This window comes from Sciurus vulgaris (assembly GCF_902686455.1).
Source record: "Sciurus vulgaris genome assembly, chromosome: 8".
Taxonomy (NCBI): Eukaryota; Metazoa; Chordata; class Mammalia; order Rodentia; family Sciuridae; genus Sciurus; species Sciurus vulgaris.
The window spans coordinates 62977213-62988072 of NC_136468.1; positions in this window are offsets into that span (position 1 = coordinate 62977213).

Here is a 10860-nt window from a genome sequence, read left to right on the forward strand (position 1 = left end):
CTAACTAGAAGGCTAAGAGATGAGTAGAAAGTATAAATTAGAATAGTAATGGAGAGAGATTGAAGTTGAGGCCCAGGTGGAGAGGAGAGACTTCAGTAAAAAAGGAATATATCCAAATAAAATCCCGGAAGTGAGACACTGCAGGGTCTTAAAATAGATCTGTCCTAACAATCTAGCTGAAAGATCCAAGGGATCTGCCACTAATTTGATGTCCTGCTAGAACAAAACTCATATTCTTAGAAAGAAAACAAAACATAGAGCCTTCACACATATCCATAATGTCCAGATATGTAAAGAAGCAGGAAAGGAAAGTGAAAGACAGGAAAAACTCTCCATAAAAGCAGACCTTGAGATTATCTAGATATTTGAATTGTTTGACAAGTCCTTTGTTTAATATGGAGTAAAAAATAAACAAAAATAACAAGCATAATAAAATTCTTTATTTTATAAGTACTTATACACTATTGGCTGGCTCTTAGCGGTACCAAATCCACGGATATTTGACACCGCTTGCAGCAACAACTTGCACGGGTCTTATGGGTGGTGGAGTGGAAACTGAGCTACTTCTATCTTTTTCTTTAGTGCGCTGCTTTCTTACTTGTTTTTTTATAGAGGATAGAGGAAATGAGGTTTACTTGATTTGAGAGGAGAGAGAGAGAGACTTTGTTTATCAGAGAGAAAGAGACTTTGCTTGAGAGACTTTGAGAGAAGGACAGGCTTTGCTTAGAGCTTAGAGGAAGAGAGACTTGCTACGCCTTACTTAAAGTCTGCTGCTTCTTACTGGTGCGTCCTGCATCCTGTGAACTAAGGGTGCGTCTACCTAAGGTGCTTTAATGATGCATCTCAGTTCTCTCTGCAATCTGCCTTCCCCCGCTGCCCCTACTCGCTGCTTCTATCGGCTAGCCGCTTCTTTTTCCTACTAGCTGCTGTGTTCTTCTTCACTAGCTGCTGTGTATTTTTCTGCTTGCCACTTCTTCTGCTCACTGCTGTGTGTGTGTTGCTGCTGAATTTCGCTGTCTTGCTCTGCCTACGCTTATATCACCTCCAGGAGACGGAAAGCAGGGCCACGCCTCTTATGCAAAGATTAGCAAGACGCTAGATGTCCGAGCAGGCACAATTAGGAGTGCTTAAGAACACATGCACATACATTGTGTGCGTGGACTATAAATCACCTAAGTGTGCTTATGTCAATTAACCTCCTCGCTGCCGATGTGATCAGGCGCCGAGCCCTCAACATGGCACAGCCCCCAACAATATTTAAGAAGAATCTAATGGACTTAGTGGTGGATAGGGTTAATTGTCAACAGAAAAGACACAATAGGCACCAGAATGAATACATGTAAGTGGAAGGAAGTAGGGAATTGGAGGGGCACACAAGAGAGAATTAATTTTAAAAAAAGAAGAAATATAAGGAAATAAAGGACCTTGTATAGGACATTGAAATTAGCATGGCAAAAACTGAGAAATACATTGGAAACCATTTTGAAATCAGAGAGAGAGAGAGAGAGAGAGAGAGAGAGAGAGAGAAAGGAGAGAGAGAGATCTTGTATATTGCCTCTTTAATGATGAGGGCTAGATTTTTGGTTGGAAAGTTAATTTGTTAAATTGTAAAACATATGCTAATATTTTCTTTTTCTCCTTTAATCAATTTTATTAGTGCATACTTTTCTATAATTTTCCCATTTCATCTATGTTTTCAAAATATTAGCCAAGAATTACTTGTGACATTTTACTTGAGTAAAAATGTACAGAAACTGTAGAGGTATTCTCTTTGGTACTCTAAGGTTTATATGTTCCTTAACTCATTTTTATTAAAATTACTGAAGTTAATCTATTCCATGTTTTCAAAAAAATTGTTTATTTTTTAATTATATTTATTTTTTTTTCATTTTGTTCATATTAATATCATGATCTTTTTAAAAACCTTTTTCCACTTTCTTGGCATTTGTTCTGTTTTATCCTAAATTTTAACTGATTGATTTTAATCTGTCTTATAATTTACTGCAATTTAGCCAATGTTTCTCACAGTCCTTTTAACTGTATCCTATAAGATCTGATATATGGTAACTTCAATTAGTCTTTTTTAATATATCATAACATCTATTGCAAAATTATCATTTAAATAATTTTTATTATTTAAATAATTTAAAAATAATTTGTTGAGTTCCACATGAATTTTTGATGTTATTAATTGATTTTTTTTTCAGAGTAGAAAGTAAGCTTTATTATAGAAAAGTAAAGGCAGACTTCTCCCGGGTGGAAGAAGGGGACTCAAAGGCAGAATCCCTAATTGATTTTTAATTTACTGTTTTGTTTTTTTTCCTCAAAAGAGAAAGTTAAGGCCAGTCAATCACAGAATCTCCTTCATGGTGGTCAACAGATTCAAACTTCACAACTTTTTAAGGGAAGAGGATTACTGAAATAAGCAAGGGTTCCTACTGCTGTGACTAGTCCTGAGGCCATAACTGATATATATCACCTTTCGCCTCACTACCTGCTTCTCATTGGCTCACCCTTGGTCATCGCTTGGTTGTTCCAAATGGCTTGGAGTTTGACTCCTAGTTGTCTAAACCCTTAGTTTCCTTTTCTTTGTATGTTAACTGTCTTACAATATGGACCTGTATGATACATATCTCCCAGTACTTATGCTCCAGTGTAGTACACTAATGCATCAAATAAGACTTAACCTATGTGACCAATAAGAATATAGACACAGTAATGCATGACTTTCAAGACAGGTATAAAAGACATTGCAGTTTCTACCTTAATCTCTTTTAATATTCAGTTTTGGTTCTCTGAACCACCATGGAAGCCATGCAAGTACTCTGATGATGATAAGATAGAGAGACATAATTCCAAGGCTCTGAATCACATGAGTCCCTGAGACTACATAAAGAGAGATGCACAGGGAGTCTTCACATGTTTCAGCTCCCATGCATTCAAGTCCTCATGACCTCAGTCAATTCATATAAGACATGTTTGTTGAGCTCTACCCAGATTATAGATTAATGAACAAAATAATTTTTGTCCTGAGTCACAAAATTTTACACATAAGCACATATATGCATCTATCTATCTATCTATCATCTATCATCTATTCACATTATCTAGCCATGGTCACTGTAGGTATCCATTTATAGTTATCACAGGCATAAAATCTCATAAATTCAGCAGGTTCTATGCAGCACCTTCTATATTCTCTTAATGTGGAGCAACTGTAACCTGTTCTGACAATTAGGGTTGAATATCCCCATCAATAATGTATCCTTTTTCTTTGTTTACTGGTCCACCAGCATGAGGACTGGCATCAGTTTCATTTGGTTTAGCATTAACATATCATATCAATTTATCTTTGCACCAGCCTAAGTTCTTTTTTTCTGTGTTAGTTGACTATTGGAAATACCACAGAGGTCAAAGGTCTAAGTTGAGACAGAAGTGTTGATATAAGAGAGATAAGTGGCATCCAAGTTTGAGACATGTGTTTGTCTAATATACTAGTGTTCCTGGAGATGCTCAGGCTGAAAAGTGAATGCTGTTCCTGCATCTTCCTGATACCAAAATGATGGATCTGATAATACACAGCTCAAGAAAGGAAATCCAGTGCATAGGCACTTAGCATCCCAGGATCAAGCTATTAACCTTTAAAAAGACTCTTTAGTGGCAGGAATGTTTATTCACATTGAGGTAAATTCTTTCTCAGAGACATATTATCTTCCTCCCAAAACCTAGAAACTTCTCATAGACTCATAGTGACCTTTCTTCTATAGAATGCTTTACCTGCATTAATTATGCTAGGTCATAAGGCCCAAGTGACTAAGCACCTCAGGTTTGAATATTCATGAGACTAAAATTCCTCAAATCTTAGGAGACTTATCTCCAAACTTCTGATATCTGTCTTTCTAGGATATCTTCTATAATTTCCATTGCCTACTCAACATATCCAACTATCACAATTTCATCAATGTGCTGGTTGAGTGTCCTATTCTGTGGATTGTCAATATAATCATGGATTGTCAATATGATCAAGATACCTGCATTCTCTGCTGAGACAACGGAATAGCTGCCCTGAGAGAAAATATATTCTGCGGTTCTTGCCATGAGAATAAAAACTGAACTTGGTCCTTCTCATTGAAGAGAATTGGAATATATATATATATGTGTGTGTATATATATATATATATATATATATATACATATATATTTTTTTTCCAGATCAGTAGTCCTATAGCAAGTGCCAAAGCCTGTGTTAATCTACTGTCACTTAACCAAGTGGTAGCCCCAATAACAGCTTTTGTGGCAGATGGTATAATATAGCAACTGTGAAGCTGCAACTGGGACTGGCACTTAGATAAACTTATAGAAATAATATTGTCGTTTACCAAGACCCATTTCATTTATGCAGGGTGCATATAGGTGAAGCAAAAGGAAATGCGGCGTGAACCATCACTTCTATATTCTTTACATCTTTGATGCTGTTATTGGTACTAGTGTCAGCAGTTCTTCCCGTGATACTGTATTACTTATTTATAATTTCCTCAGGTTAGGAGTGTGGTTTCTGCAGCTTCCACTTGTCTCTTTATGTCCTAATGGCCTTTATTCCACAGGCCATGATATATGTGTTGTGTCAGGTGATAAATATTTATCTCTCAAGCATACACATGGGAACTAAGGAAATAACCATAGATTGGTAGCAAATAAACTTGTATGCACTTGAACTGAACTTGAGTTAAACTCTACTTTTTCTCCCATTTGCCAGAGAACTGCAATGGTGTTTCAGATCTCATAACATCAGTGTCAGGTCAGGCCTCTACATAACTATCCTAGAAATGTCTGTGGTTTTTTTTTTTTTTTTTTTTCCTCCATTCCCCAGTGTTTGATTACCCTGGAAATGACTCTAGGTCTCTTTGAAGAATAATTGAGGTCAAAATTTACTATATACACTTCAGGTGGCATTGCAGGCCTTTTCCTCAAGAGGACCATGTTCTTCAATCAATTAACTCTGAGCTTGAAAACCTACCGTATCTGAAAATTGGGTTAGGAGACACAGTTTTCCATCTTCACAGTTTACGTCGGTTTGTTGATCAACTGATTGAATTCAGTACTGTGGACTGAACCCAGAAGTACTTTGCCGGCCCTTTTTATTTTTGAGACAGGGTCTTGCTAAATTGCCAAAGCTGTACTAAAGTTTACCATCCTCTGTGGTAGTGCATGTCTGTAGTTGGGATTACAGGCATCTAAGACCTAAGACCACCAAGTCCTATTAGCTATTACCATAGATCCTTGAAGGTTAAGACAAGCTGATGGCAAATCTGGGAACTGCATCTATTATTAGACTCTACCTCTGCTGCATCGTCACCTCAGCTATCCTGTCATCTCTAATAGCAACAATTCCTACCATCAGCTGCAAATTACAAAGTACAGCCACCAAAACCAAGATTCTTAAAGATATTGATGAATGTTTCAGTCACCATTTCATCGCTGTGACCAAAATATCCCAACAAGAACAATTTAAAGGAGGAAAAGTTTATTTTGGCTCACAGTTTCACAGGTGCAGTCCATGAACTATTGACTTCATAGCTCTGGGTTCAAGGTGAGGTAAAACATCATAGTAGAAGGGTGTGGTGGAAGAAAGCAGTGCAGGACATGACCACCAGTAATCAGAGAAGGAGAGGTGTGTATGTGTGTGGGGGTTGGAGGGGGAGGAGCTCTGCTCAACAGGGACAAAATATATAAGCCCCCAAGTTTGCCCCCAATGATCTATTTGCTGCAGCCACACCCCACATGCCTACTGCTACCACTCAGTTAATCCATGAGTGGATTAATTAGGTTGCAACTCTCATTATCGCTATGATTCTCATTTCACCTGTGAACATTCTTGCATTGCCTCACACATGAGATTTTCCAGGACACCTCATATCCAAACCATAACATTGAATCTCTTTGCAGTTTCTTTCTTATGGATTGTCCTCTGCTCCACACCAGGGATGTTAATCTGGTTGTCAGTGCTTAGGTCTTACATAGTAATTCATTAAATGTTCTCCCATCTCTTGGATTCTTATGATTCCTTTATCAATTTTATGTTAGGGAGTTTCAGATTTTTCTTTATTTGGCTATATTCAAGCTTTAAGGAACTATCCTAGCAAAATATTTCATTTCACTAGGATAGTTCCTTAAACCCTTAGTTTCATTGTCATATGATCAAAGCCTGAGACTTGTCAGTACCTTCATTCAGTAAATTATCCCTTATCTAGCCTTATGTTCCACTTCTTGTGATACAGCTCTGTAGCTCTACTCTCACATTTGCTTCTCAAGTTTCTGCCAGTCCTTGATAGTGTGAGCTGTCAATTCCTTTGCTACATAAACTGTTTCCTTCTAAAGTGGACTATTCTTCTTTGATCAGGTTGCATTGAACCCTTACAGTAACCCTTGACTAGAGGCAATGATGATAGATATGTAGATAATGAATGAAAAAATTATCTTTAGATACACTTGCCTCTGATCATGTCATTAAATAACCTTCTATGGCTAGGATAAGAGGGCTTCCTATGACAATTTTGAAGTTTCAAAAGTATTTGGGAGTTCAAAATTTTCAGATTTATCTACCCAAATAACCCTGCTTTGACTCAATGTACCATATACTTCGTATGAAAGCACACATGTTCACATATGGGAATCTCTTGAATCTATGCATTCAGAGAGCCCTGAGTCTCTGCCAACTTGTCATTTGATACTGAATCCAATTTTCATCATGTTCTTCCTTGATACACTAGAAGATGAAAATTTCCCTAAAAACGTTCCTGGAAGTCCTTTGAATTTCATATTGTTCCTTGTTTTATTATTTGACTGATTTGAGCTTAGCATTTCACTTTTTCAACAGTTATAGTGCCATTATGAGAAACCACCTCATACCATTCCTATAATGATCACTTGTCCCATACATTTAAAACACCACAACCCCACGTAGTCTAACAATTCTTCTGTTACCAGTTATTTTATTCCAATTAAGTAAAGGTTAAAAAAAAAAAAAAAACTTGAGTGTCATGGCATCACTGATAACCAGGAATTTTCACCAGTATATTTACCACTAGCACTGAAATCTTCATTGTTCTCAGAACAGTGAGTAATCCAGGTCTAAAATCCCAGCTACTTTCAAAGAACATTCCCATTATCAACTGTCTTCCCCTAAGGTCTCCAGAGAACAAGGTCAAGGTAGAGATTTAAGTATCACTGTCTACTTAGATGATGCATTTTCAGGGTTTAGGACTGAGGAAAAAAGGAAAAACAATAAAATAAGGGGTCACCATGCTGGCCACTGCTTACCATATAGTATAACTGCTCATATATGTGGCACTGTCTCTAAAGAAGCTAAATAAATGAGTGAATACTAGGGTGTTTAATCTAGGCAAGGTAAGGTCCAGAATTTATGCAGTCTGCCTTAACTCCCAATTAACCAAAGTTATACTCCATGGGAAATCATTTCCCTAGCACACATGGGTTGAATATAAATGAGGGAGCCAAAAGAATAGTAGCCTAGTTCAGACCTCATCACTACCATGAAAGCCTGAGTCAGGTGGCAAGAAATACAGAGCATGGGCATGAGGCAAGATGTCATGAGTTGTGCCTTCAAGGAGTTGATTAGTGCCCATGCAGAGAAGCATTGACTAAATGTCTAGAGACAAAGCTGAATGATATAAGTATTTTGTTTAATTTTGATTATGTTTATGAAAGGAGAACATAATTAAATTTGTTTTGTAATTAGGTTTGATATCCTTTGCCTGTTGATATTGAAACATTTGTGCTAACTAGTAACTGAATCTACATTAACTTCTCATTAAGTTATATACTTTGTGCTATTTGGCTTTTATCTTTGCTTTCAGTAATTTGAAATGTGCACCATGCTTTTTTATTTTTTAATTTTTTACTTTGCTCCTTAATTCAATAGTAGTGTTAAAAGAATGGAGCATTCAAGATTTTATTCTGGGCTTACTTTATATTCTTTAATAAATTGCTTCATTATATAAGCTTTTTGCTTCAAATAAAATAAGTTAGAATAAGTGAAATAACTTTTAACTTCATGTTATATAAAACAATAAATGTGCCTTAACTAACCCATCTGTATAACTACAGATCTTTTCTAATTCAAGATGTGGTACAAATTGTAAGTTAGGGGTATTATTTATTTTTATAATTAAATATGCTTTTTAAGTGACATTTGTGACTATTAAATTCAGTTAATATTTGTACAGAAATTAATTAGACTTACTCTTCCCAAGACTCAACAAAAGTCCATTGATACCATATTTTCTGTTTCTTTCTCAATTTTAATTAATTTTGATCTTCTGGATTATGTTCTTGAGTTAACTGTTCAGGGTTTCTATATTACTGCCATGATTTATGATCCATTGCATATCACAAAGTAAAGACAATTTCAGTTGCACTTACTCTCCGGGCTTGTCACTGTCCAGAAAAGGAAAAAAAGAGAAAAATCTCTATAAGCATCCATCTATTATCTTTTAGTATTTGAGGTTGCAAATTATTTAATTTTAAATCTAGCTTTGAATTTACAAAAGACTTCTTGTATTTTTTTTCTGATATTTGTGTAATCTACATATTTGGGGGCCATAATTTTATAACATGATTCTTTATGATAACATTACCAAAAAAGTATCAGAATATCTGTACTGTTAAATATTCTTAGATTGTCTTCTTTAGCTATGGATATTTTTAAATGGTTTATTCTACTTTTTCTAGCTAAATCATTTCAAGAAGTGTCTTAGGGTAATTCTAAGATGAAGAGTTTCTTTCATAGATCACAGTTTGTTTGCATTAGTTCTCTATATTCAGAGTAGGTGTTTGATTGCTTGTGTGGTATTTTATGTGCCCATTCTTGAATAAGAATTGCTCAACCCTAGTTAGTAGCCCTGGTTAGCCTATTATTAAGGAACTGGGTTTCAATAGGTATCTCTCATTCACTACTTAAGTGCCAAAAGACGCCTTCATGTGTTCTTAAAGTGGAAGGCAAATTAATGTACAGTACAGAATATTTTAGAACAATTGCTGACTTTTAACAGGCTAGACTATAGTGAAAAGGAATTTCTTTTCTTTTCTTTCTTTTTTTTTTTTGTACCAGGGATTGAACCCAGGGGCACTCAACCACTGAGCCACATCCCCAGTCCTTTTAATATTTTCATTTTGAAATATGTTCATATTTGCTCAATTCACAATAGCCAGATTGTGGAACCAACCTAGATGTCCTTCAGTTGATGAATGGATAAAGAAACTGTGGTATATATATATATATACACAATGGAATATTACTCAGCTATAAAGAATAATAAAATTATGGCATTTGCAGGCAAATGAATGAAATTGGAGAATATCATGCTAAGTGAGATAAGCCAATCTCAAAAATCCAAAAGATGAATGATCTCACTGATAAGCGGATGATGACACATAATGGGGGGTGGGAGGGGGGCAAGAATGGAGGAAGGAGGGACTATATAGAGGGAAAAGAGGGGTGGGAGGGGTAGCGGGAGGAAAAAATAACAGAATTAATCAAACATCATTACCCTATGTAAATGTATGATTATGCAAATGGTATGCTATTACTCCATGTACAAATAGAAACAACATGTATCCCATTTGTTTACAATAAACATAAATTAAAATAAAAAAAATCTATTGAACTAGACAAAGGTAAATGTAGGAAAGGGAGAGGGGAGGGGAATAGGAAAGACAGTAGAACTAATTGGTCATAACTTTCCTAGCCTTTTATTTGTATACATGACCAGGGTAATGCCACATCACGTATGACCACAAGAGTGGGAATCTAAATAGAATAAGTTATACTTTATGTATGTGTATTCTGCCAAAATACATTCTATTGTCATGTATAACTAAAAATAAAAAAATAAAAAAAAAATTTTCATTTTGAGACAGGGTCTTGCTAAGTTTCTTAGGGACTCACTAAGTTGCTGAGGTTGATTTTGAACTTTCAATCCTCTTGCCTCAGCCTCCCTAGCCACTAGAATTACAGATGTGTGCTACTGCACCAAGAGGAATCTTAATCTGTTGCTTTGTTTTGTCTTCTAGGATGAGAATTTATTTCTGTATTCAGTCCCTTTTTAGTTAAATGTTTTTTGCTGAAGCAGTATTTGATAATCTTACACATATCCCAGGAATTGCTCATCAGCACTATCCTCACTTATAATTGACACCACATTGCAAGTTTCCATGTGCCAATTTTTCCCTTACTCTCCAATCATATTATTTTATCAGGAGTTAAACTTTCAGTGTCTCATGGCTATGTGTACACAGGGGATGGTAAAATACAAGAAGGCCATGTCCCTAGCTACCATTAAAAGTACATTACATTTCACAAAATGGATGGCTGTTCAACTGCCTGCATATTGTAACTAGGAACGGGTCATGAGTGTGAATTGTGGTCCTGCTCAGCTTTCTTTCTCAGCACTGCTCACAGTTCAGAGGAAAGGTATGTAAAGTCCTCCAGTTGTTTCTCAATCCAGCCAGTTTCTATGAAATTCTGGCTGTGACTCCCACATGCTGATAAACAGTTATCTTCTCTCTTTTCAAGTATTGTTTGACATAGTGAATTTTCATTTTCCTCCATTTTAAGGGGTGGTTGAGAGGGGGCATTTCAGGGATGGTTTTGTGACTTTTGAAGCAACCTTTTCATTTTAAGAGCAAATAGCATCTGCAGAAATAATGACTTTGAGAAAGGAAATATCATTTGGGGGCTTCAATTACTAATCTGTGAAGTGGTTATATTACTTTTACCATCAACTTAAAAATCTCCAGACATTAATTGTTCTTGATTCTCAGAGTTAACTGAGAGCCAGA